This window comes from Symphalangus syndactylus, chromosome 8, assembly GCF_028878055.3.
Source record: "Symphalangus syndactylus isolate Jambi chromosome 8, NHGRI_mSymSyn1-v2.1_pri, whole genome shotgun sequence".
Taxonomy (NCBI): domain Eukaryota; kingdom Metazoa; phylum Chordata; class Mammalia; order Primates; family Hylobatidae; genus Symphalangus; species Symphalangus syndactylus.
This window is the reverse complement of record NC_072430.2, coordinates 137327282-137354985: the sequence shown is the minus strand read 5'-3', so window position 1 is coordinate 137354985 and position 27704 is coordinate 137327282. Positions and strand designations below refer to the sequence as shown.

The 27704-nt window shown below is 43.5% G+C and overlaps 1 protein-coding gene across 27 annotated transcripts in view; it reads right to left on the bottom strand.

The window, feature by feature from the left end:
• Positions 1–20481, bottom strand: part of GIGYF2 (GRB10 interacting GYF protein 2) — a 163350-nt gene extending 142869 nt beyond the window's left edge. For 4 of the 27 annotated variants that reach the window (XM_063645253.1, XM_063645261.1, XM_063645257.1 and 1 more), the window contains exons 1-4: positions 20276–20346; positions 16995–17064; positions 12995–13060; positions 9774–9810 (exon numbers count right to left, since the gene is read on the bottom strand). The gene's annotated coding sequence lies outside the window, so the exon portion shown is untranslated. Of the gene's footprint in view, positions 1–9773; positions 9811–12994; positions 13061–16994; positions 17065–17214; positions 17605–20275 lie in introns of those variants that run through there. The other 23 variants (XM_063645251.1, XM_063645268.1, XM_063645255.1 and 20 more) reach the window with 14 other exon arrangements.
• Positions 20482–27704: the final 7223 nt, after the last annotated feature.

Below are 27704 nucleotides of genomic sequence, written 5' to 3'. Positions count from 1 at the left end.
ACATATTAAATTCATTCCCTGCTTAAATTTTTGCCATTAGAAAAGAAAAAACAAAACAAACAAACAAAAAAAACACCAGCCAGGTGCAGTGGCTCATGCCTGTAATCTCAGCACTTTGGGAGGCCAAGGCAGCAGATCACATGAGGCCAGGAGTTCAAGACCAGCTGAGCCGACATGGTGAAACCCCATCTCTACTACTAAAAATGCAAAAAGAAATTAGCCAGGTGTGGTGGCACATGCCTGTAATCCCAGCTAGTAGGGAGGACTGAGGCAGGAGGATCGCTTGAACGCGGGAGGTGGAGGTTGCAGTGAGCCAAGATCGTGCCACTGCACTCCAGCCAGAGTGACGGAGTGAGACTCTGTCTCATAAAAACAAAACAAAACAAATAACACCATTATCTTGATAAAATAATATTCAAATATGTCAGCTCCTAAGACCATAAAGAGGTCTACATTCAAATGAAGACTCATTTACTAGGCTAAAAGAATGTAGATCTTCTAATGCTTTTTTTCAAATGTCAGAAAACAGCTAAGATGAAAAGGAAAAGTCCAAACATGAGGGGGACCCACACTACTTATAATAGCAGAAGACGGAAAGCAATCTTGTAAAAGTGGCACATTCACTCAACAAAAGACAGCTATAGTAACATCTGCACACAATATAGTTATATATATGTCCAAAAAAAGGCAAAAAGAACACAAGACAAACGAATATTAGTGAGGTGAAATTAATGATTTGTCCTCTATCCTCATAACTTGCAATATTCTTTAATTACTTTATAACAAAATGTATTTCAATTATCACAAAAGGCATAGGCCTGGCCTGTTGAAATACTTTTACAGTCCCAACATAAATGTCATAAAAGTTATCACTCAATTCAACTTTAATGTGGTTTAAAACGAATTTTAAGGTTTAGAAAAAAAAAAGGAAATTCTTCTCCCATCTATTATAGCAGAAAACACCTTTTCCTTCGGCATCCACCTCATCTGGCAATACTAAATCTCTTCACTAATAAATACACCAACATTTTTGAGTAACTTTTAAAATATGATCTGTTAACACATTTACTGATGACCAAACTTCATAAAGCAAACTTAGGCTTCAATATTCACTTTATTACTAAACATTTTACCTAAGGAATTAACAAAGAACTTTTTTTTTTTCCCAGAAAGCCAACAAAAGTCCAAGGAATTGTCTACATCTACCTGGCCCATACACTACACATGAAACCTTGCAAAACATTATTTCTATGTGAATTATCCTTTCTATGGCATGTCTTCAAAAAAATTACAGATACTGCTTATCTGTATTTACAATTACTGCTGGCTTTTCTCCTTCCTAACAGGAATTCAAATTTCTAATTTACAGTATTGTGATAAACACTGCAACCCAATACAACTCTGAATCATTACCTATGCCATGAAATTAAGGTCAGCTTTACTTCTAATAGCCCAAAACTGAGGACAATCCAAATGTTCATAAATAATGTTATGAACAAATACTGTAAAGTCATACCTTGGAAAATTCTTGGCATTAAAAAACAAACTATTTGCATGCAGCAATACAGATGAATCACAGATAATTATGTTAAGCAAAAGATGCCAGACCCTGCAGCCATAAAAAAGAAAAAGATCATGTCCTTTGCAGGAACACGGATGGAGCTGAAGATCATTATCCTTAGCAAACCAATGCAGGAACAGAAAACCACATACCACATGTTCTCGCTTAAACGTGGCAGCTAAATAATAAGAACACATGGACACACACAGGGAAACAACACACACTGAGGCCTCTCAGAGGGTGGAGGGTGAAGAGTGGGAGGAGGGAGAGGATCGGGAAAAATAACTAATGGGTACTAATCTATACCACAAATCCCCATGACACACATTTACCTATGTAACAAATCTGCACATGTACCCCTGAACATAAAAGTATTAAAATAGGAAAAAAAAAAAGATGCCAGACCTAAAAATGATTTCCCTTTACATGAAATTCTAGAAGACACAAATATTAATCAATAAGTCAAAGAAAACAGAACAGTGGTGGAGGAGGAAAAATGACTACAAAACAGCTGGGGGAAACTTCTGGGGATAATGAAAATGTTACATATCTTGATTACACTAACAGTTACATCAGTGTGTGCATTTTTGAAAACTCATCAAAATGTACACTTAATGAGTATACTTGAAATAAAGGTATTTTGTGTGGAAATTTTACCTCAGAAAAGTTCTTTTTTAAAAAGACTAAACTTACTAAAAGTAAATAGACTGCACTCCCCAAAAAGCAATGTATTCCAAGACTAAGCTTTAATATTTCTTTTATGTTAAATTGCCTTCTTTAAAGGTATTAAAACAGATGTTAAAGTTTTAGCTAAAACTTAAAACTGAAGAACATTATCTACAACTGTACTGTTGACACAGCACCCATTAGCCACATACATGTGGCTATGTAAAGTTAAATTAAGACTAACTAAAATTTTAAAATCAGTTCCTCGGCCCGGCACGGTGGCTCACGCCTGTAATCGCAGCACTTTGGGAGGCCGAGACGGGTGGATCACGAGATCTCCCGACCTGGCTAACATGGTGAAACCCTGTCTCTACTAAAAAATACAAAAAAATTAGCCATGCATGGTGGCGGGTGCCTGTAGTCCCAGCTACTCTGGAGGCTGAGGCAGGAGAATGGCATGAACCCGGGAAGCGTAGCTTGCAGTGAGCCAAGATCGCGCCACTACACTCCAGCCTGGGTGACAGAGCGAGACTCCGTCTCAAAAAAAAAAAAAGAAAAAAAAAATCAGTTCCTCAAGGGCACCAGGGGGAATAACTAACTTCACAGTGGACAAACCTAACAAAGTATGAAGGTCAACATCAAGCATGATAAATCATGCTAACATATATACTCTCAATATGATGAAAATGGCACTTTGTAATCTTCCTCTAAAAATCCATAACTGCAGTCTAATCATGAAAAATATCAAATTCTAAAAGAGAGTCATTCTACAAAATAACTAGTACTCCTCAAACTTGTCAAGGTCATCAAAAACAAGGAAAGACAGAGAAACTGTCATAGCTAAGGACGCCTAAGGATGCATGACTAAGTATAACGTGGTATCCTGGATGGAATTCTGAAACAGAAAAAGACACTAGGTACAATTAAGGAAATGTAAATAAATGAGGGACTTTAATTAATGACAATGTATCAACATTGGTTTATTAATTATAACAATGTACCATAGTAATGTAAGATGTTAATAACTGGAATTCCGCACTATCTTCTCAATTTTCTGTAAATCTACAACTGTTCTAAAAACTAAAGCCTATTATTAAAGAAAAAAAGTTAAAATTTAGAAGTTAAGGCCGGGCCCAGTGGCTCACGCCTGTAATCCCAGCACTTTGGGAGGCCAAAGTGAGCCCATCACTTGAGGTCAGGAGTTCAAGACCATCTTGGCCAACATGGTGAAACCCTGTCTCTGCCAAAAAATGCAAAATCAGTTGCGCATGGTGGCGGGTGCTTGTAATCCCAGCTATTTGGGAGGCTGAGGCTGAAGAATAGCTTGAACCCAAGAGGCAGTGGTTACAGTGAACAGAGATCATGCCACTGCACTCCAGCCTGTGCAACAGAACAAGACTCCATCTCAAAAAAAAAAAAAAAAGTTTTTTCTACACTTTTTAAAAACGCAGTTCCTCAGTCACACCAGCTAGTAGTATCTCAAGTGCTCAACCGACACAACTGGCTAGTAGTTATAGTACTGGATGGTGGAGGTTCATAGAACATTTTCTTCATAGCAGAAAATTATAACTCATCCTAACTTATAAACAAACTCTTATCTACTCAGCACTAAAAACTCAGTAATATCTAAAAACCTTCAGTGATGTGTTTATTCCAATTTCAAACACTTATGTTTTAAAATCGTTTTTTAAAAAAAATCAATGTAACATATATAAATGTAACATTGAAACGTGTTCCACTCCTCAAAGCAGCAGTTTACAAAGTATAATCTATGGACCTCCAAACTCTTTCAGGGCATCCATGATGTATTTTCTTAATAATACTATTATAAAATACTATTGTGATCTCATTTGCTAGTTTGAGAATCTTCTATTGCAAAAACTAAAATATTATTTTCATTTTTCAATGTGTTGACACTTGCACAGACCGTGCAGTGATGGGGAAAACTGCTGGCACTATAGCATGACTGAAGTTAATTGCAACAAACTGTACCAGCAGTCACTATATTCTTCACTGCCATGAGACATGTACTCATAAGAGAGAGGGCGGGAAAAGCCAATTTTATTACGAATGCCCACGACAAGGAGTAAAAACTATTAACTGTATTAATCTTGATCCCTAGGAACACATCTTTTTAATATTCTGCATGATGAAATGGGAAATATGCATTTCTACTGCATACAAAGTCATGTAGAATGATACTTAATGCAATTGTTTTGGGTTACAAGCTCCACTAGCTGCTTTTTTTCACAGAACATAATTTTGACTTGAAAGAATAGCTGCACACAATACGGCTGTCCAGACTACGGTATGTAGCAGATATTTTTTTCAAAATGAATGAGACTTCAAGAAAAACAATTCAGAGTACCTGTTGCCAATTATAAAATTTGACCTTTCAAGCAAAAATTGGAATTTTGGAAAGTTTCTATTCATCACCATGAGTTAGAAAGTTTTCCAATATTTAAAGGCTTTTCTGGTAAGTGCTGATTTCAATGAAAGTGGTTTTTTGATACTATATAATGTAAGATATCCATTCAACATGGAAGATAGACAAATGGATTTTATATTTACAGAGGACAAACTATTGATATAACTCGGATTTCATATTGCAACTAACCTTTAAAAAAAAAACACTACTTGGTTACCCAGTGTTAAAGTAAAGCGATAAAAATTAAAAATACAAAAAAAGAAAAAAAAAAACACTGCTGGTCGAATTTTAGTGTAATATCAAAGAATATCTGCAATTATCTGTAAAAGCTATTAAAATTCTATTACAACTATATATATATATATATACATATATATATATCATTGTGAGGATAATTTTCCTTCACATACTTCAACCAAAGTAATAAATAGCAACAGACTGAATGCAGAACCAAATATAACCCAGTTGCCTTCTATAAAGCAAGACATAAATCTGTAAAAAGGTAAAACAACGCCAATTTTATAAACAAATTTTTAGAAATGTTTTAGAAAATAGGTATGTCATATTAAAAATATATTTATGTTAGCATGTAATGAGTTTGTTATTTTTAAATGAACTAATACTTTTTAGATTTCTTGATACAATAAACAGATATAACTAAAAAACCAAAAGCTCTTTGGGGCCCTCAATAACTTTTAAGAGGGTAAAGAGATTCTAAGATCAAAAAGCTGATTAACATCTACCTCAGAGAAAGAAGAAAAAATGACAAAGCCTGGGCAACATGGTGAAACCCTGTCTCTATAAAAAAATACAAAAAAAAAAAAAAAAAAATTAGCCAGGCATGATGGCACACCTGGAGTCCCAGCTACTCAGGAGGTACAGGTGGGAGGATAGGCAGAGGTTTCAGGGAGCCAAGACTGTGCCATCACACTCCAGAGTCTGGGTGACTGACCAAGACCCTGCCTTAAAAAAAAAAAAAATTAACAAATAAAAAACACATAACTTAAAACATACATACATACCCTAGAGAGCATATCAAAGGGTATACAATATCACTGACAATAAGAACACCAAGATCTGGCCAGGAGCAGTGGTTCACGCCTGTAATCCCAACACTTTGGGAGGCCGAGGTGGGTGGATCACCTGAGGTCAGGAGTTCGAGACAAGCCTGGCCAACATGGTGAAACCCTGTCTTTACTAAAAATACAAAAAGTTAGCCGGACATGGTAATGGGTGCCTGTAATCCCACCTACCTGGGAGGCTGAGGCAGGAGAATTGCCTGAACCCAGGAGACGGAGGTTGCAGTGAGCCGAGAATCGCACCACTGCACTCCAGCCTGGGAAACAAGAGCGAAATTCCGTCTCCAAAAAAAAAAAAAAGAAAAGAAAAAAGAACACCAAGATCCAAAATGTGACACTTATTCAAAAAGTATCTAGTGTTTTCAAACTGTACCTTTTCCAAGGACAGAAAGACTTTTCACATTTTGGATTTTACTTAAATGATTGTTTGGCTGCCTCTCTCACTGGGCTGTAAAGCCTATGAAGACAGAACAGTATGTGTTTTGCTCAACCACCAGGGCTATTCCAGCACCTGGCACAAGGCAATCGTTCAAATATTTGCTGGGTTTAAATATTTTTTTAAAGACAAAAGACCTACAGACAGAACTCACTGACATGTCTATTCAAAACTCACAAAGATGGCTGGTATGGTAGCTGATACCTGTAATCTCAAGCATTTTGGGAGGCCAAGGTGGGAGGATTGCTTGAGGTTAGGAGTTCTAAACTAGCCTAGATAACATAGCGAGACCCCCTCTTAAAATAACTTTTTAGGACAGGCGCGGTGGCTCACACCTGTAATCCCAGCACTTTGGGAGGTCAAGACAGACGGATCACGAGGTCAGGAGATCGAGACCATCCTGGCTAACATGGTGAAACCCCATCTCTACTAAAAATACAAAAAATTAGCCAGGCATGGTGACAGGCTCCTGTAGTCCCAGCTACTCTGGAGGCTGAGGCAGAAGAATGGCATGAACCCGGGGGGCAGAGCTTGCATGGAGCCAACCAAGATCACGCCACTGCACGCCAGCCTAGGCGACAAAGAGAGACTCCATCTCAAAAAAATAAATATATATATATATAACTTTTTAAAAATCAGCTGGAGCCCAGGCACAGTGGCCCAGATCTCTAATCCCAGCACTTTGGGAAGCCACAGCGGGAGGATCACTTAAGCCCAGGAGCTCAAGACCAGGCTTAAGGCTTCACCTCTACAATTTTTTTTTCCTCCAAGACGGAGTCTTGCTCTGTTGCCCAGGCTGGAGTGCAGTGGTGCAATCTCGGCTCACTGAAACCTCTGCCTCCCTGGTTCAAGGGATTCTCCTGCCTCAGCCTCCCAAGTAGCTGGGATTATAGGCCCGCACCACCACATCCGGCTAATTTTTATATTTTTAGTAGAGATGGGGTTTCACCATGTTGGCCAGGCTGGTCTCGAACTCTTGACCTCGTGATCCGCCTGCCTCAGCCTCCTAAAGTGCTGGGATTAGAGGTGAGAGCCACTGCGCCCGGACTCTATGAAAAAATTTTAAAAAGTAAAATGAAACAAAAATTGGCTTGGTGTGGTGGTCCGCGTGTATAGCCCCGGTTACTTAGGAGGCTGAAGCCAGAGAATCACTTTAGCTCAGGAGTTCTAGGCTGCAGCAAGCTGCCTGCATGACAGAGCAAGACCCTATATCTAAAAAGAAAAACCAATTTAAAAGATGAAATTTTGCAATCAAAATTTACCTATTTACATAGTAATAGCAATCATAAAAGCCACCATTCACTGAGAGCCTACTTAATGCATGCCAGGTATTATATTTAGATTTCCCATTGATACAATAACCACAGGACATACTTTACAGATAAGGATGGTTAGGCTCCAAAAGGTTAACCTGTCTAAAGTTACATGTAATAAGTAACTTTTTTTTCTTTTTTTGGAATGGAGTCTCACTCTGTCACCCAGACTGGAGTGCAGTGGTGCAACCTCGGCTCACTGCAACCTCCACCTCCCAGGTTCGACAGATTCTGGTGCCACAGCCTCCCGCGTAGCTGGGATTACAGGTGCCCACCACCAACATCCTGCTAATTTTGGTATTTTTGGTAGAGATGGGGATTCTCCATGTTGGCCAGGCTGGTCCCAACTCTTGACCTCAGGTGATCCACCCACCTCGGCTTCCCAAAGTGCTGGGATTACAGGTGTGAGCCACCGCACCTGGCCAGAAAAAAAAATTTTTTTTTTTTTTTTTTTTTTTTGAGACAGGGTCTCATTCTGTCACCCAGGCTGGAGTGCAATGGGAGGATCACTTGAGCCTGGGAGGCTGAGGCTGCAGTGAGACTGAAGTTAGGACCACAGGCCCATGCCACTAGGCCCAGCTACATTTTTTTTTTTTTTTTTTTTTAAAGAAAGGAAGTTTTGCCATGTTGCCCAGGCTGGTCTCCAGCTCCTGGACTCAAGCAATTCACCTGCCTCAGCCTCACAAGTGCTGGAATTACAGACGTGAGCCACTGCACCTGGCCAAGTAACAAAAGATCAAACCCACATCTCTCTGCTCAAAAGCCCTCAAGCTTTTCACTACATGTTGATATGGTACTCAATATTGCTTTTTTTTTCCAGTTCCTTACAATTTTCAGAGGAATTCATTTTGTACAAAGTCACTTTTCTTTCCTTTTCTCAATCTCCCATTCTGTTCACTGTCCCCAAACTCCCACCTCCTTGCACCACACAATTAAACAATATAGTCTGCCCTCAATTAAGGAACAGTGTATGTTCTTATAATACATTACAGGAAACTTCATTAATAAAGGTGCAAACACTGGACATGGAGGCTCACGCCTGTAATCTTAGCACTTTGGGAGACCGAGGCGGGAGGATAGCTTGAGTCCAGGAGTTCAAGACCAGCCTGGGCAACAAGGCAAAAACCAGTCTCTGCAAAAATAGAAAAATCAGCCATATGCAGTGGTGTATGCCTGTACTCCTATACTCAGGAGGCTGAGGTGGGAGGATCACCTGAGCCCGAGAAGATCGAGGCTGCAGTGAGCTGTGACTACACCACTGCACTGCAGCCTGAGGGACAGAGCAAGACCTTGTCTCAAAAAAAATATTTTTTTTAATTAAAAAAAAAAAATACAAAAAGGCTGGGAATGGTGGCTCACGCCTGTAATCCTAGCACTTTGGGAGGCCAAGACAGGTGAATCACCTGAGGTCAAGAGTTCGGGACCAGCCTGGCCAACATGGTGAAACCCAGTCTCTACTAAAAATACAAAAATTAGCTGGGCATGGTGGCACGTGCCTGTAATCCCAGCTACTAGGGAGGCTGAGGCAGGAAAATCGCTTGAACCCGGGGGGTGGAGGTTGCAGTGAGCCAAGATGACGCCACTTCACTCCAGCCTGGGCAAAAGAGCGAAATTCCGTCTCAAAAATAAATAAATAAATACATACATACATACATAAATAAATAAATAAATTCCCAATGGTAGAAGTAATACAAAAAGCTAAGAAGAGGGTCAGATTCCAGATCTAAAGTAAGGCTCTCTGATTTACTGATCTTGCAGGATGGCTGCTAATCCAGTTATACTGAAGACATCTGGTCATGGTTTGGGCAGCACCACACATCAATTCCCAAGAAACTGATCATGAGAGCCCGTGGATATGGCTACTCTTTAAGACCTAAGCCATGATTTATCAATTAGAAAGTACCAAGACAATTCCTTGTCAGTCTGTACGACCAAATTCTTGTTGTACAGGAGGAATCTTAAACCTCACAAACTTCTGCCAATTCCTTGTCAGTCTGTATAACCAAAGGACCAATACTGAAGAGACCAGAGCTCCCAAGACTTCCTCCTGGCCCAGGACAACTTGAATAAAAGGTGCTTTGTTCCCAAAGAAGATACTAGCCACAATATCACTACAGGAAGAAAACATATTGCTATTACTATCATTCTTCCTGCTGTTTCTGAACAATATAAACATTTTTTCTTCTCCTTTCTTCCTCCTTTTAGTGTAAAGAATAAAATTAGCAAAACCAAAATATTTTAGGAAAAATTACAATGCCATCAACATTGCCACATCATTTGAGAATCTTACCATAAGCCATTTTTTCCACAGAGGGATTCCCTAGATCCTGTGAAAAAAAAAAAATTTTTTTTTTTTTTTTTTGAGACAAGGTCTTGCTCTGTTACCCAGGTAGGGATGCAGTGGTGCAATCACAGCTCAGTACAGCCTCAAACTCCCAGGCCCAAGGGAGCCTCCCAAGTAACTGGGACCAAGGCATGCACTACCACACCGAGCTATTTATTTATTTATTTATTTATTTATTTATTTATTGAGACAGAGTCTTGCTCTGTCACTCAGGCTGGAGTGCAGTGGCTCAATCTCGGCTCACTGCAGCCTCCACCTCTCAGGTTCAAGAGATTATCTTCTGTCTCAGCCTCCCAAGTAGCTGAGACTACAGGCGCGTGCCACCACACCCGGCTAATTTTTGTCTTTTTAGTAGAGACAGGGTTTCGCCATGTTGGTCAGGCTGGTCTTAAACTCCTGACTTCAAGTGATCTGCCTGCCTCAGCCTCCCAAAGGGATGGGATTACAGGCGTGAGCCACCATGCCCAGCCAAACTTTTTTATTTTCGTAGAGACATGATCTCCCTATGTTTCTCAGACTAGTTTTGAACTCCTGGGCTCAAGTGATACTCCAGCCTCAACCTCCCAACGTGCTGGGATTACGGATGTAAGCCACGCTGCGCCCAGTCCATGAAAATTTTACATAAATTATGCAGAAATCCTTTTAAACCTCACAAAGCTCTGAATATGTCTTATGTCAACATCCAGATTTAAGAAAATGTACAATATGAGAAAGAACTCTTCTACCTTAAAAATGAATTCAGCTACAATCTGCTAAAAACAACCCTGGCTGAAAAAAAGTAACATAAGTCACATCTGTGGGATGTCATTAGACATATCGCTCATTAATAAATCACTTTTATTAATTCCTAGCCTTTGCATCAAAAATCTAGACATAATAATATAGGAAAATGTAAGTAATGAAATATTAGTTAAGCAATTAGATGTCACCAAGTATATATGAGCTACAAACAATAATAAACGAGATGGGTGCGGTGGCACATGCCTGTAATCCCAGCACTTTGGGAAGCTGAGGTAGGTGGATCACCTGAGGTCGGGAGTTCGAGACCAGCCTGGCCAACATGGTGAAACTCTGTCTCTACTAAAAATACAAAAAATTAGCCAGGTGTGGTTGCACACACCTGTAATCCCAGCTACTCAGGAGTCTGAGGCAGGAGAATCGCTTGAACCCAGGAAGCAGAGGTTGCAGTGAGCCAAGATAGTGCCATTGCACTCCAGCCTGGGCAACAAGAGTGAAACTCCATCTCAAAACATAAAAATAAAGGCCAGGCACGGTGGCTCACGCCTGTAATCCCAGTACTTTGGCAGGCCGAGGCGGGCGGATAACCTGAGGTCGGGAATTTAAGACCTGCCTGACTAACATGGAGAAACCCTGTCTCTACTAAAAATACAAAATTAGCAGGGTGTGGTGGCGCGTGCCTGTAATCCCAGCTACTCAGGAGGCTGAGGCAGGAGAACTGCTTAAGCCCGGGAGGCGGAGGGTGCGGTGAGCCGAGATCACGCCATTGTGCTCCAGCCTCGGCAACAAGAGTGAAACTCTGTCTCAACAAAAATAAAAAAATAAAAAAAATACACAGGACTTCAAAATGTTCCATTAAAAAAGTTTGCTTCAGTATTATCTAATAATTCTGGAATACAAAAATATATTATTTCAAAAGTTTACACTGTCTCACTGATCCTTTCCCAAAAGTAACGGTCCCCATTACTACTCTAATAATATGAATACAGTCTATGAAGTTGGACGTTTCGAATTCTATATGGCTTCCTAATACTCAAGTGTAGCTTAATACTATAAAAAATATCCAGAAGTTAACATTTATAAAAAACAATCAATGGAAATAACCAATGAATTTTTCCACATGAAACTTCTCCTTTGCTTATGTCTGCTTGCTAAACCTTTACCCAGCCACTCCTCTGAACCTCCAAAACCAAGAATTTTTGTTTAAAAACTGCACTAAGAAGTCCATGTGTGGTGGCTCACACCTGTAATCCCAGCACTTTGGGAGGCCAAAGCGGGTGGATCACTTGAGCCTAGAAGTTCAAGACCAGCCTGGCCAACATGTCAAAACCCCATTTCTACTAAAAATTAGCTGGGTGTGGTGGCGAATACCTGTAATCTCAGCTACTCAGCAGGCTGAGGCACGAGAATCACTTGAACCTGGGAGGCAGAAGCTGCAGTGAGCTGACATCATGCCACTGTACTCTAGCCCAGGTGACAGAGCAAGACTCTGTCTAAAAAACAAACAAACAAACAAAAAACAGCACTAATAAATTTCAACAAGAATGCTTGGTGAGACCTACTGGCCTCGTTCACCAAAAGACAGATAGGCATGTATGTTAACTCTTTACAACAGATAAATCGAAACTGCAGAGCTATACACAAGATATTTTTCTAGAATGCTAGAAAAGGAAAAATGTCCAGAAGCTTCTCTGGAGTCCACCTAGAATAGTCACCATTCTACCTTCTCTGAGACCTGCCCCAACCATTAGGAGTGGGACCTTTCAGCTAACTGTGCTTGCAATTCTAGACTCCAACCCTACGTCCATAACTAATTTGATCAATGACAGAGAACTGAACCAAGTTCAACCAGCCAAATTTCCCCCTCCCAAGAATCTGAAATGTGAACACTGTGCTAGCAATCAATTGGCTACTGGCACTAGAGCCTAAGTTCATATGTGGCTCCAAGAATTAAGTGGCCATTTGCTACCATGAGTTTGTGTTTGTTAAAGCAGAAAAGGTTAGACTGCACAAATACAATTAAAGCAGGACAAAAAGAGACAAGAGAGGACACTGGCCAGCTGGTAGAAAAGTGCTATCTACAAGTACTATGGCTCCTGAAAGCTTCCCAGTTTCTGGTTCACATCCCTCATGAAGTCAACTGCTCTTTGGTTCTTTACAGTACTCCTGCCTCCAAAGCATTCCTCCTTGTTTCTTGCCAACAAAAAATTATTATGACAGTTTAAGACACAAATTCACACCAGGATCAATGCAGAAAGGGTATGTTACTCTTACTGTTCATAAAGGATCTGACAGGCACCAGGGAAGAAGTTTCTACTCACTACCCAAAACCTCAGGAGAAATAATAGGGCAAAAATAACTAAAACCTAAAAGCAGAAATTACCTATTTGCAAAAGCCCTCAGGCTTTGTGCTTCCCTTCCACACTTACCTGTTCAAAAATTCTGCTGGTTCACAGCAGGAGATTTGAGCAGACTTTGTTCAGATCCTTTTAACACTGTAAATAATAAAAATATTAATATAAATCACCCAGCAACCTCTTAGGAAACTTTAAAAGTACAATTTTTCATCATAAATGTATTTTGCAGAAAATGGCTTCCAAACCTGTTTAAAAGAGTAGATCACCTGGTGTATTTATAAACTAGATTCCCTAACATCTAGAAAGTCTCAGTAGTTCTACAGTGGGACTGAAAACTATATTTTTTAACAAAAGTCCTAAGTGATTCTTATGAAGGCTGTCAAATGAAGACCACCATGGGGTTTCAGGGAAGTGATTATTTGGGGTTTTCATTCAAAACCCCATTATAGGGACTTGGTATTAACTTTTAAAACCTACTGCTAGGCACAGTGGGTCATGCCTGCAATCCTAACACTTTGGAAGGCCAAGGCAGGTGATCGATTGAGCCCAGGAGTTCAACACCAGCCTGGGCAACATGGCAAAACCCCACCTCTACAAAAATTAGCCAGGCATGGTGGCACATGCCTGTAGTCCCAGCTACTCGGGAGGCTGAAGTAGGAGGATCACCTGAGCCCAGGGAGGACAAAGCTGCAGTGAGCTGTAACTGCACCACTGTACTCCAGCCTGGGTGACAGAGATCTTATCTCAAAAAAATATATATCTAACAGAAAAACAAAAGCCGCATCACAGCAATACACATCCTATGCAAATAATCACTGAGCCCTGAGAAATATGATCATTGCCAAAATGTCCAGGGAGCAAAGCTCCAAGTGTGCTTTCAGTTGCAAAATCACAACCTGCCTTTAATGCTCTGTTGGGGCAGTATCTTAAAAATCCACAAGTTGGTGATATTCCAAGTGACGAGTGAATTGAAGTATAGTATCTTAAGTAGTTTCTCGGCTAAAATCAAATGATGCTTTACTGCTACTAACAAGTCAAAGAACAATAATTAAAGTTGACAATTCCATTAACTACAGGAAAGCAACTAGATAGAGAGAGAGAGAGAGAGATTTTTTCTTTTTTTTTTTTGAGACACAGTCTCGCTCTGTTGCCCAGGCTGGAGTGCAGTGGCACGATCTCGGCTCAAGGCAATCTCCACCTCCCAGGTTCAAGCAAGTCTCCTGCCTCAGCCTCCCGAGAAGCTAGGATTGTAAGTGTGCACCACCATGTCCGGCTAATATTTGTATTTTTAGTAGACACAGGGTTTCACCATGTTGGCCAGGCTGGTCTCAAATTCCTGACATCAAGTGATCTGCCCACCTCAGCCTCCCAGAGTGCTGGGATTACAGGCATGAGCCACTGCACCCGGCCAGTTATTTTCAAAATGGGGTCTTGCTTTGTTCCCTCAGCTGGAGTGTAGTGGTACAATCAGAGGTCACTGTAGCCTTGACCTCCTGGGCTTAGCCTCCTGAGTAGCTGGGACCATAGGCGTGCACCACCATACTTAGCTAATTTTTTTAAAATCTTTTTTAGAGATAAGGGTCTCTCTTATGTTGCCCTGGCTGGTCTCAAACTCCTGGGCTCAAGTGATCCTCCTACCTCAGCCTCCCAAAGCACTGGGATTATAGATCCTCCTACCTCAGCCTCCCAAAGCACTGGGATTATAGGTGTAAACTACTGCACCCAGCCATAGAAGAGTTTATTATCCATTTCTCCTTCCCTTTCCTCCTGCCCTTAAAAAATTACACAGTTGGGGTTTCGCCATGTTGGCCAGGCTGGTCTCCAGCTCCTAACCTCCAGTGGTCTGCCCGCCTCGGCCTCCCGAGGTGCTGGGACTGCAGACAGAGTCTCGCTCACTCGGTGCTCGGTGTTGCCCGGGCTGGAGCGCAGTGGCGTCGTCTTGGCTCGCTGCAGCCTCTGCCTCCCAGCCGCCTGCCTTGGCCTCCCAGGGTGCTAGGATTGCAGCCTCTGCCCAGTCACCGACCCGTCTGGGAAGTGAGGAGCGTCTCTGCCCGGCTGCCCATCGTCTGGGAAGTGAGGAGCACCTCTGCCCGGCCGCCCCATCTGGGATGTGAGGAGTGCCTCTGCCCGGCCGCCCTGTCTGGGATGTGAGGAGCGCCTCTGCCCGGCCGCCCCATTTAGGAAGAAGTGAGGAGCGTCTCTGCCCGGCCACCCCATCTGGGAAGTGAGGAGCGCCTCTGCCCGGCCGCCCATCATCTGGGAAGTGAGGAGCACCTCTGCCCGGCCGCCCATCGTCTGGGATGTGAGGAGTGCCTCTGCCCGGCCGCCCCGTCTGGGAAGTAAGGAGAGCCTCTGCCCGGCCGCCCTGTATGGGAAGTGAGCCACCTCTGCCCGGCCGCCCCGTCTGGGAGGTCTACCACGGAGGCCAGATGCAATGTGGGGGCTGGACGTGGTGGCTCACGCCTGTAGTCCCAGCACTCTGGGAGGCCGAGGCGGGTTGATCACTGGAGGCTAGGAGTTCGAGATCAGCCTGGCCAACATGGCAAAACATATGAAAAATACAACAGACAAATCAACCAACCAACCCAGCAACAACAAAACAGGTCTACCCTGGAGTCATACTCTAATGTTTTCTATTTTCCTCCCTTTCTGATCCTTTATCCCACTTTCTTTTTCTTCCTCTTCCTTCTCCTTCTTCTTTGTCAAAGACATAGAGGATTGACTTATCATCATTGATCCATACAAAGTCCCTCTCTCATTTATTTTAATTCCCACCCCCCATTTCTATTCCCCATGTGCAACCTTCCTAATATGTTTGATATGCATCTTTTTGTTTGTATGTATTTTTAGAAAATGTTTATTGTTTTGTGTGCAAAAAATTAATAAAAATGTTGAACCAAGGAAAAAAAAAATTACACAGTTCAGTGGGTAAAGTTAGATGACCTTTGGACATTATAACATGGCTACTTTTTTTGCAAAATTAAATCAGAAGTGGATGTGACTTTCTCAAATTGCATTCTTGGTGGGGCACAGTGGCTCATGCCTATTATCTCAACACTTTGGGAAGCTAAAGCAGGAGTATCACTTGAGACCAGAAGTTTAAGACCAGCCTAGGCAACATAGTGAGACCCTATCTCTACAAAAAAATATTGGCCAGATGTGGTGGCATGGACCTATAATCCCAGCTACTTAGGAGGCTGAGATAGGAGGATGGCTTGAGCCTGGGAGGTTGAGGTTACAGTCAGCGGTGACTGCACCACTGCCCTCCAGCCTCGGCGACAGAGCAAGACCCTGTCTTTTTTGGAGAGAGTCTTGCTCTATCACCTAGGCTGGAGCGCAGCGGTGCAATCACGGCTCACTGCAACCTCAACCCCCCAGGAGACAGGGTCTTGCTCTATCACAGGCTGTAGTGAGCCGAGATCAGGCCACTGCACTGCAGCCTGAGCAACACAGTGAGATTCCATCTCAAATAATAATAATAATTAAGCTTAATGAAACCCCATAGTTAACAAGAAAATTGTGTTCCTTAAAGTAGGGAAGTATGTAATACTTTGAAATATTTTTATAAAATGAAGTTTGGTCAATTAAGAGAACATTCTTTGTTTTTCAAACCTCTCTCTGCTTTCAACCTCACATAAAACTAGACAATTCAATAAAGGTATCACTTTACAGTCCTACATAATTAATTTAGTATATTTCTCATTCATCTGACAGCATGAATAAAATGTAAAAACAATATTTGGTCAAGAAACACTGCAATGCTAACTATAAGCAAGTTTATACATGAAATAAAAATCTCTAGTTTTAAAGAGATGTAATTTTTCAAAGCACTAAAAATGAATGGAAACTCTAGGACTTTTTTACCTTGTTTTTAAACTTCTATTTCTTTTTCATTTTATATATTTTTCCTTTTATTCTTAAATACTCTCCCATGCAAAAACCATAGGACTTTATCACCATAAAACCCTAGTGGGAGTCAAGCAGTGAAAAAAAGCTTGAGTTCAGACTTTTACAACGACCAAACAATATGCCATGGTAATTTAAACTGAAGGAAAATGGACATTTAACTTGCCTCTAAGAGACCTGGGTTAACACCAACATAGGCTGTAGATTCAACCTAATGAGACTGGTCCCACTATAATCTATAAGAAATAGAATAAAACAGAAAGTATGGAAAATTTAATCAGCAGGGGCTAATGGAAAACTGCAAACAAAGTCAGAATTTGAAAATGGCACAAGTCAAAGATCCTATAGAAGGGCAATCATAAAAGCGACAGTAGTAATCTTTTTACCCAAAAAGGTTCTCCCAGATAGCAATCACTATCAATAGTGTCATCTTCCAATGTGAAGGTCAACAAAAAGAGAATAGACATATGGAGTATTAAAATGCAGAGTCATGAAAACAAATGAGCTGATATGACATCAAAGACATTATAATTTGGAAATGTCATTTCAAAAACACAATAGAAAAACAAGAGGGAGAAAGGCAATTAGTTAAAACACTACCTCATCATTAACATCACTATGCCTCCCTTTTAGCCAAGGAGTTGCATTCACACACTGACCTTGTAATTTCCATCTTCTCATGATTTTGAGGCAAACCTACTCCAAAGTCTTTTTCACATATGCATCTCACCAGCAAAAGCATTTCAAAACCAAAATATTAAAATTTCTCAGCTGAACTAAAATGAAAGAGGACATTTATGAAAGCTCAGTAAAAAGAATATGGAGATAAACTGGAAGGAAATCAGAAAATGTTTTTTGCAAAAAAATATGTCTATTAAGTATCAGACTACAGAACTAGTCTGAAAGGTAAAAGTGGAGGAATAAAAAACTCAGCACAAAAAGTTCTACACGTGTAAAATGTAAAGGATACACATATGAAGAAGAGTCTCCGGAAGAGTCTCCAGGCTGGACAGCACAGTATTAAGAGAAATTCTTTACTAACCAGATTAAGGATAATTCGAGTTAATACACTGTTTCCACCTTTCTTCCTGGTTATGTTCCTTAATCATGTGTCTAAATGTGAAAGGAAAATTTCTCATTTCCCTACATTTTCTGAAATATCCTGAAATCTCCAAAGAGCCTCCTCCTTGTAAAGCAATTGCTTTTGAAAAGTACTTTCAAGCAGTTTATCATCAATCTTATTTTAAAACATTTACTTTTGAGAAAGACAATTCATTATAATTTCCTGAAATATTGAGCATCCTAAATTTTTCCAAATTAGCGGATGGGGAGGGGAGTTAAGGGGGTTGGGGAGGCTGGCTGCGGGCCCAAATCTCCGGAATCTGATTTCCCTTTCCAAGAATCACAAGAGATAAGAAAAAAGAATTCAGCAGAGCAAATAATCCATCTCATCTTAGTACCAAAGAGTAAGTACACACATCTCCCACCAGTCTCCCACTCGCCCTTGCCTCTCAGCCTAGGCTAGCCTCCATGCTTTTCCCAGTCTACTCCTGAGTCGCTCCCAACTAAGTTTTTGTCTCTGAGTCTTTGCTCTTGCTGCTCCCTAGCCTAGAGCACTTTTACCCCAGTATAGCTAAAGAAACAGCACCTTCACCTCTGTTGGGTTCTTCCTCCAGTGTTAGCTTCTCCATGAGGCCTTCTCAGGACACTTAAAATTAACCCCTCCCCAAATCCCTATTATTCTATCTCCCTGACTCATTTTTTTTCTTTCACATCACTTACCACTACATCAAGTATTTTACCTATTTATCTGTCTAGAAATGAATTCCATACAGACAGGAATTGTTTGGTCTGTTTTGCTCCCAGTACATAACGCTGTAGTAAGTGCTCAATACGGTATCTGTCAAATAAATGAATGTATGAATGAATAAACAAATGAATGGAAGCACATGGTCCCTTCTCCCTCCCCAGCCTCAAGACTCTCAGATACTGTCAGGTATCAAAAAGGCATGAAGCCCTCTCCTTTCTGGTGAATCACTACCATCACCAGTGTATTCCTTGATGTTAAATTTCGAAAGAAACATCATGTGACATTTTTCCAGTTACGTGCCACTTCTAAATACTTTTCTAGTGTCCTCTTCTGATGTCAACATCTGATGTAAAAGCAAAGTACATATTCCAGTTTGAGCTCATCAGAAACTGCTATACCAACTAGTAAAACACGTAAAACCATCAACGAATAAGAGAAAGTATTTGTGTTCTAGGCAAAATGGACAAAATCTGTAAGGCCAAAGCTACAAATATTAGAAGGATCAAAATTAATATACAGAAAGAATGACAATTTTTTTTTCTAATCTAGGAAGTCATTTGATTCTAAAAAGGAAATACTATATAAGGAAAGAATGCCTTCCCCAGGCACAACATTGGGAATCAAAACTGCCTTAATTCAAGGTATGTAGCTCTAGAAAGGAAGCTGTTCACCGCTTCTGGCCCCATACTCAATTTCTTGCAAGTTAAACTGGAATACTTACCTTTCTTACAGAGAGACTACGTGTGCTTAAGTGCTTTGACTTGCAGGAAAATGAAAACAACAAAATAAAAAACAGTACTAGATAATTAATTGCAAAGCAACGTTATTGCTTCCCAAACACGGTCATATGCTCCGCTTCTTTCATGCCCCCATTCCCTGTTCGCTTGATTTATGTTTCAGTCCCAAAACAAGAATTCAGAGTGCTTTTGGAAACTGCTGACACTTAAGGCTAATGCCCATTTCGACCTGATGTGAGCATTTGGGTCCCCAAGGCTGCCATGGGCTCTACTTTCCCAGCCTCGGTCCCAAGGTTCCGATCATGGTGGCTGCACCTCGCCTCAGGCCTGGTCCAGACCCAGTACTCTCGCCACGGAAGGAGTCTCCTCCGCCCAGATGCTCTGTGGGGAAGGCAGGAGCGCACCTCCCAGGGGCCAGGTGTGGACAGGAGAGCCGGCAGGAGCAGCTGTCTGGCCGCAGCAGCTGTTACCGGAGCACCCCGAGGCTGGGCGGGTGTCTGGCCCGGAGAAGCCGGCAGAGGAAGGCGAGCCCTCCAGCTCCGAGCAAGCTGGCCTGACACTGCCCACCCCACAACCCTCCTGCCTTGTTCGGCTCCCCTCGCAATGCCAAGAGGCCCTGGCCTAGGGGTTCCTCGGCTCCCCGCGGCCGTGACGCGCCAGGGCCCTCAGCGTCCCTCGCCCAGGAGGAGGCTCCCTCCGGCCCTGCACCTGACCCGTCCCGTCGCCTGACGGCCCAAGCCGGCCGGAGCGGCCTGTGGGTGTCCATGCGGCCGGGCCGGCTCGGGCAGAAGGGGCAGGGACGCGAGCGCGGACCGGAGGCAGAGGCGGCCCGGGACGCGGCGGCGGGGCCGGGACGCGGAACAGAGCCGGGCAGGGGAGCGACACGGAATGGCTGGTTACCTGCGGTCCGGGACAGGGAGTCTCAGAACCCAAGTCAGTCCTCAGCCTCAACAACACAAGATGGCCGACACGTCGCCACGCACGTCACGTGACCACGCGCTCGCTCCGCCACGCCCCCTGCTCCGCCCCCGCCCCTTCCCGCTTTCCTCCCCACTCTCCAGTCTCCCACGACATCCTTCCTTTCCGCCGCCACCCGCCCCTCTGCCCAGACACGCCCCTGCCCGAGACCCGGATGAAAGGTTGGAAGAGGGCGGGGCCGTGGCAGTGCGCAGGCTCCCGCTGACCCCTTGGCAGCAGCCGGGTACCTGCCCTTGAGTTGAGTGGAGTTGGTGTCCAGGGTTGGGCCCGGACCAGGCACCCTGTGACTCACTGTCCTGTACGCCCAGAGCTCTTTTGCAGTTCAAAAGCCTCTGCATCACTTGCGGGCTGGTTTTTCAAATTAGAACTTTTCCACAGCTTTTAGTCTGGCATTTTTCTTCCCAGTTGCCATCCTAGAGCGAATGGGAAAGCCGCAAAAGCTGAAATTCAAAGCAGTTTCTCTACTTGTTAACAGTTCTGGTAGAACTGGGAATTCATTCCAGAGTGTTGTACTGGGACAGCTGGGAAGGACTTGAGAGCTCTGATTCCTTCCTAGGACATCTGGGGCTATAACCCTTTTACCTAGAGATGAACTATTTTGGAATTGACAGATAAAATACAAGACACCCAGCAATATTTGGGGCACACACTGAAAAACTGTTCGTTTTCTGAAATTCAAATTTAACTGGGCGTCCTGGGTTTGCTAAATCTGGCAACTCTATCCTTAGGCATCCCATTCTTGCCTGTGTCTCCAACTTCTTCCTTCCTACAGGATCCTTCCTGTCAGCTTTAAAGATTACTTGTGTCTGCCATCTTAAAATGGAATGTTAAAAACTCCAATTCTCATGCCGGGCTCAGTGGCTCACACTTGTAATCTCAGCACTTTGGGAGGCGGAGGTGGGCGGATCACGAGGTCAGGAGATCGAGACCAGACCATCCTGGCTAACACGGTGAAATCCCGTTTCTACTAAAAATACAAAAAAAAAAAAAAAAAATTAGCCGGGCGTGGTGGCACGCACCTGCAGTCGCAGCTGGTCAGGAGGCTGAGGCAGGAGAATCGCTTGAACCGGGGAGGCAGACGTTGCAGTGAGCCGAGATCGCGCCACTGCACTCCAGCCTGGCGACAGAGCAAGACTCCGTCTAAAACGAAAACAAAAACCTTCAATTCTCGGCCGGGCACGGTGGCTCACGCCTGTAATCCCAGCACTTTGGGAGGCCGAGGCGGCGGATCACCTGAGGTCGGGAGTTTGAGACCAGCCTGACCAACATGGAGAAACCCCGTCTCTACTAAAAATACAAAATTAGCCGAGCGTGGTGGCTCATGCCTGTAATCCCAGCTACTCGAGTGGCTGAGGCAGGAGAATCGCTTGAACCCGGGAGGCGGAGATTGCGGTGAGCCAAGATCGCGCCACTGCACTCCAGCCTGGGCAACAAGAGTGAAAATCCGTCTCGAAACAAACAAACAACAAAAAAAAAACTCCCAATTCTCCCTCCTGCGACCCTGTTCCCTTTCAAAGCCAGGCTGCACCAAAGAATTGTTTATATGCACTTTCTCCATTTCCACACGTGGCATGCGATCATCAACCACATCTTCTGTCCTTTCCTATCTGCCTATTGCTTGCCCTAAGAACACCCCATCCTACAGGTTGATAATTGGAGTCTTTCAGTCCTCATCTTGACTTCGTGTTTCCCTGTCTTCAAAATGATTGACCACTTCCTACTTTCTAAAATACTTTCTTTTTTTTTTTTTTTTTTTTTTTTTTGAGACAGAGTTTTGCTCTTGTTGCCCAGGCTGGAGTGCAATGGCGTGATCTCCGCTCACCGCAACCTCCGCCTCCCAGGTTCAAGCGATTCTCCTGCCTCACCCTCCCAAGTAGCTGGGATTACAGGCATGTGCCACCACGCCCGGCTAATTTTGTATTTTTAGTAGAGACGGGTTTCTCCATATTGGTCAGGATGGTCTTGAACTCCTGACCTCAGGTGATCCGCCCACCTCGGCCTCCCAAAGTGCTAGGATTACAGGCATGAGCCACTGCTCCCGGCCTTCTGAAACACTTTCTTCCTTTGACTTTTATGCCCTTACTGCTCTAAGTGGTACAGTAGCATCAACATCACGTGGAGACTTGTTAGAAATACAGAAACTCAAAGGAGCCCTTCACAGTCCCATTCTGCAGAATTTTACCCCCATAGCTTGGGAAAACAGAGAGAGATCCTATTTCCAAAAAAATAAATAAATAATAATTAGCCAGGCGTGGTGGCATGCACCTGCAGTCCTAGCTACTTGGGAGGCTGAGGATCACCAGCCCAGGAATACAAAGCTGCAATGAGCTATTATCATGCCACTGCACTCCAGCCTGGGCAAAAGAGCAAGACACTATCTCTAAAACAAACAATCAAAAAGAACTCTACCATCATCCATGTTGTTCTCCTCTCCTTGATCTTCCCCCTGAACTAAGTGCTCCAGATAGGCCCATGTTAAAAGATTCGTAAACATGACATTATGTTTTAGCCTTTGCACATGCTGTTCCATCCTGCTGCAATGCCATTCCCAACACTTACCCCACTTCTCCCCAACCTGCAACTCCTGCCAGTCCATGTGTTACTGCCTCTGTGCCTCTATTAGACCAAAGAATTTACCCCTTGAGTTGTTATTTTTAAGGAAAAAAGTAATACTAATACTTGTTATGTACTGACCACCTCATTAAATGCTTTCCTTGCACTCTCTTGTGATCCTAGTAAGAGCACTATGGAACAATCCAACCAGGCTTCTGAGAGAAGTGCTTACCATATCCAAATCTCAACCAGGATTTCCAAGCCCAGACTGGCTGATTGCAGAGCACATGTCCCCAACCAACTTGTCATGCCACCTCTCTGATGCCATGCCACCTGTACCTTGCCTATACATATATTTTTTATACTAAGATATAATTCGCACACAATAAAATTTAGCATTTTTAGTGCACAGTTCTGCAACTTGAGACAAATATATACAAGTGGCCAGGCACGATGGCTCACGCCTGTAATACCAGCACTTTGGGAGGCTGAGGCAGTCGGATCACCTGAGTTCAGGAGTTCAAGACCAGCCTGGCCAACGTGGCGAAACCCCATCTCTACTAAAAATACAAAAAAAAAGTAACTGGGCAAAGCCGGGCGCGGTGGCTCACGCTTGTAATCCCAGCACTTTGGGAGGCCGAGACGGGCGGATCACGAGGTAAAGAGATCGAGATCACGGTGAAACCCCGTCTCTACTAAAAAATACAAAAAATTAGCCGGGCGTGGTGGTGGGCGCCTGTAGTCCCAGCTACTCGGAGAGGCTGAGGCAGGAGAATGGCGTGAATCCGGGAGGCGGAGCTTGCAGTGAGCCGAGATTGCGCCACTGCACTCCAGCCTGGGCGACAGAGCAGCTGGGCATGATAATGTAGAACTGTAGTTCCAGCTATTTGGGAGGCTGAGGTGGGAGGATCACTCGAGCCTAGGAAGCAGAGGTTGCAGTGAACTGAGATTGTGTGCCACTGCACTCCAGCCTGGGTGACAGAGTGAGACCCTGTCTCAAAAAAAAAAAAAAAAAAAAAAAAAGCTGAAGAAAATCCCAGCTTTTAACCATTGTGAGTGCTGCATTATTCCACCCAGCAACCTCTGCAGCTGGTATTGCCCTGACACACAGTAAATGCTCAACAAACACCAGTAGAACCCAATCGATTCTTGATTATCTATCTACTCTTTAGGAAGGGTGCTTTCCTTTTCTCCTTTTAGTAACTCTGTCTTTCCAGTGTTTCACTAAATAGTGGTATTAAATTACAACAGTAGACTGATGCATGCTTTTGTTGGGGATAACAAAGTTTTAGCTGTAGTACACCGTTGATAGAAACAGAAGTTGAGAATAATAGATCATTTGAGGATGGGAGGAGGGTAAGGAGTTTAATCCAAAACAAATTTAATTTGTCATGAGCACATAGCTGGGCGAGGTGGCTCACACCTATAATCCCAGCACTTTGGGAGGCTGAGGCAGGAGGATTGCTTGAGCCTGGGAGGTCAGGGCTGCAGTGAGCTGGGATCACACCACTGCACTCCACCCTGGGCAGCACAGCAAGATCCTGTCTCAAAAAAAAAAAATTGCCAGGGATCATCACCTGTAACAGATTGTATTTTTCTAAAGATGGCTGCAACAATATCTTCCATTTGACATACTTTTCTAGCACCTTCACTATCCTTTCTAGAGGTACAGTCTGATTCCCAGTCCATTGGACCCTATCACCAATAGAAAGTGGTAGAAGTAAAATGACATGACTTCAGTGCTAGATCATAAGAGGTGATATGCCTTTCACCTTGCTTCCTGAAACAGTCTTGTTTGAAGCAAAAACAGTTTGGCAGTCCCTGAAGCTGCCTGAAGCATAAACCACATGGAGAGGCCCACATTGTTGTCCCATCAATATTCCCAACTGAGGTCCCAGATGACAGCATCAACAACCAGACGTCTGAGTGAAAAATCTCACCAGGTGATCCCAGCCCTGAGCTGTCTAGTCACCCCCAGACGTCAAAGCCTAAGACATCATGAAGCAGGGACAAGCATCCCTACTGTGCCTTCTCTGAATTCCTGATCCACCAAATCCGTCAGCATCATAAAATGGGTGTTTTAAGCCACCGTGTTTTGGGGTAATTTGTTCACAGCAACAGTAGCTGGAACATCATTGTTATGGATTGAACTGTGTTCCCCATGCTTGGTGCAGATGGCTCGCACCTGTAATGCCAGCTACTCGAGAGGCTGAGGCAGGAGGATTGCTTGAGGTCAGGAGTTCCCGACCAGTGTGGGCAACATAGTAAGACCTCATCTCTAAAAAAAAAAAAAATGTTTTTAGACCAGGCGCAGTGGCTCACACCTATAATCCCAGCACTTAGTGAGGCCAGGAGTTTGAGACCAGCCTGGCCAACATGGTGAAACCCCATCTCTCCTAAACATACAAAAATTAGCCAGGCATTGTGATGCGAGCCTGTAATCCCAGCTACTTGGGGGCCGAGGCATGAGAATCGCTTGAACCTGGGAGGCGAAGGTTGCAGTGAGCCGAGATCGTGCCACTGCACTCCAGCCTGGGCAACGGAGCAAGACTGTCTCTTAATAAATAAAGAGAATGTTTTTCAATTAGCCGGGTGTGGTGGAACACACCTGTAGTTTCAGCTACTTGGGAGGCTGAGGTGGAAGGATCTTTTGAGTCCAGGAGTTTCATGCTGTAGTGAGCTATGATTATGCCACTGTACTCCAGCCTGGGTGGAAAAAAAAAAAAAGATAATTATACCAGAGAACTGAACAAACAAGAAAGGCTATGCAGACAATAACTATGAAAAGAAATCTATTTTTATGTTTGAAAAACTTTTTTATTATAAAAGTAATTGCATATTTTTAATTCTTTTGTCATTTCCAACCTCTGAATGTACAAGACATTAAATCATTTTTTTGAAAACCTTGGAATATAATAAATGTATCATTTCACCTAATGTCACATGATGCATCCCAAAATGTTATTAATTTTTATCTGAGTATTTTCCATCTTTAGGGTTTCATATTTCTGCTGTCCCAGAGGGTTCCCACATGCATGTTCAACTGCTCTTCTTGTTTTCTTTGTGGTCAGACATTCCCTCTCTTTTTAATTTATTATTTATTTATTTATTTTTGAGATGGAGTCTCACTCTGTTGCCCAGGCTGGAGTGCAGTGGCATGATCTTGGCTCACTGCAACCTCCGCCTCCAGGGTTCAAGCAATTCTCCTGCCTCAGCTTCCCTGGTAGCTGGGATTACAGGCGTGTGCCACTGTGCCTGGATAATTTTTGTATTTTTAGTAGAGACAAGGTTTCACCATGTTGGCCAGGCTGGTCTCGAACTCTTGACCTCAGGTGATTCACCCGCCTTGGCCTCCCAAAGTGCTGGGGTTACAGGCATGAGCCACCACACCCAGCCCCCTCTCTTTTTTATTAACTGTTATTAACAATTGTGGTAGTGGTGGTGGTGGTTGTAGTAGTAGTCATTGCAGTACTAAAGCAATACACGTTTATGGTTTTATAGTTTTTAAAGTTCAAAAACATATAAAGGAAAAAATTTAAATCCTCCCTGCCGCAAGACCTATCAAGACCTATCTAGCACCCTCAGGTTCTCCTTCCATCAATTTCTTGTGTGGTCTCCCCAAAAATGTTGCATGCATTAACAAGTAAGGCATTTTCCAGCCGGGCGTGGTGGCTCACGCTTTTAATCCCAGCACTTTGGGAGGCCGAGGTGGGTGACTCACCTGAGGTCAGGAGTTCGAGACCAGCCTGACCAATATGATGAAACCCCGTCTCTACTAAAATTACAAAAATTAGCTGGGCGTGGTGGCAGGCACCTGTAATCCCAGCTATTCGGGAGGCTGAGGCAGGAGAATCACTTCAACCTGGGAGGCAGAGGTTGCGGTAAGCCGAGGTTATGCCACTGCACACCAGCCTGGGCAACAGAGCGAAAAAAAAAGAAAGGGCTCGGCACAGTGGCTCACGCCTGCACTTTGGGAGGCCGAGGCAGGTGGATCACCTGAGATCGGGAGTTCGAGACCAGCCTGACTAACATGGAGAAACTCTGTCTCTACTAAAAATACAACAAGGCTGGGCGCGGTGGCTCACGCTTGTAATCCCAGCACTTTGGGAGGCCGAGGCGGGCGGATCACGAGGTCAGGAGATCGAGACCACGGTGAAACCCTGTCTCTACTGAAAATGCAAAAAAATTAGTCGGGCGTGGTGGCGGGCGCCTGTAGTCCCAGCTACTCGGAGAGGCTGAGGCAGGAGAATGGCTTGACCCCGGGAGGCGGAGCTTGCAGCGAGCCGAGATCGCGCCGCTGCACTCCAGCCTGGGCGACAGAGCGAGACTCCGTCTCAAAAAAAAAAAAAAAAAAAAAAAATACAACAACAACAAAAAACCTAGCTGGGCATGGTGGTGCATGCCTGTAATCCCAGCTACTCGGGAGGCTGAGGCAGGATAATGGCTTGAACCCAGGAAGCGGAGGTTGCAGTGAGCCGAGATCATGCCACTGCAGTCTAGCCTGGGCAATAAGAGCAAAACTCTGTCTCAAAAACAAACAAACAAACAAAAAAACAAGTATGGCATTTTCCTTCATTCTCAGTACCACTAAGTGTTGGAGATTCAATGGTTGCCCCCAAATCCACCTGATCACCCACCTCATAAAGCTTACAGTCTACTTGGGTAGAGACACAGTGATATGGTTTGGCTCTGTGTCCCCACCCAAATCTTATGTTGAATTGTAATTCCTAATGTTGGAGGAGGGGCCTGGTGGGAGGTGACTGAATCATGGAGGTGGACTTCCACCTTGCTATTCTCA